A 986-nucleotide genomic window follows, 5' to 3' on the forward strand; every position below is an offset into this window, starting at 1 on the left:
TTAAAGTTTTGCAGCTCCTTCCCCTTCATCCCTACTTATTCTTCACTGTATTTCTTCATCTCTACTCATGCTCACGTGACCTGGAATACAAAAATGTCTTTCCGTGGGATACCTAAATGGCTTCATTCCTTTCAACTTTCTGTGTTCTGGTCTACTGGACGGGGATGGAGAAGAGCAGTAAAAGAAGGCTTTTCACTAACACTGGTTGTCTAACAAACATTCTCTGTAGCAGTTTCCTAAAGCTGAGGGGTGCAAGTCTAATAGTTGTGACAGGACCACAGGGACCACCAGCTACACGGTTCACTGTCCTAGAAGTTATATTCACCCTGTATGCTGCTCTTCGCATATGAACCTGCACTTTCCAGGAGGGAAGTTTATGAGCTAGCAATGAGGTTACAGAGACTGTTCCATGGTTCCTTTCTGACCTGCTGTTTTTCTCTACCTCCATTCAGCCTTTGCTCAAATGAGCACAGTAGGCAAAGTGCAATCCACTACATAAGTAAAGATGTTTATTAAGACATCAGTCCTGTTGTTCTATATGGTGCTAAAATCCCTATGAGTGGTTTTCCTGGAGTCCAGTTACTTGCTTTGAAGGAAGCTTCACTACTTGATTCAAATTTGGAAAGGTAAAAAGCTTTAGTTATCTCTTTTGGCCAATATCCTACTATAGTTGTTCAAATATATGGCAAGATAAGGAAAAAAGACACAGAGGAAATAAAAATTAGGGCAGTAGTTTTAGTTCAACCCTGTCTTAGTAAATTCTACAGGATATTTGCTTGCATCTATTACAATTATTTCATATTTGGTATTTGTTGAATGTAGTTTCTTTAATTACCTTGGTGAGTTATTCTCATACTAACTTTCAGGCCTGCTTATCAGTTTTGGTCCAATCTTACAAATAAAGTTGAATACAACATCTTACTACATTTACACACACACACACACACACACACACATGTATGTATATCACTAATGTGAACATTTTA

This window comes from Fukomys damarensis, unplaced genomic scaffold (assembly GCF_012274545.1).
Source record: "Fukomys damarensis isolate Sample0158 unplaced genomic scaffold, DMR_v1.0_HiC HiC_scaffold_4, whole genome shotgun sequence".
Lineage (NCBI taxonomy): Eukaryota > Metazoa > Chordata > Mammalia > Rodentia > Bathyergidae > Fukomys > Fukomys damarensis.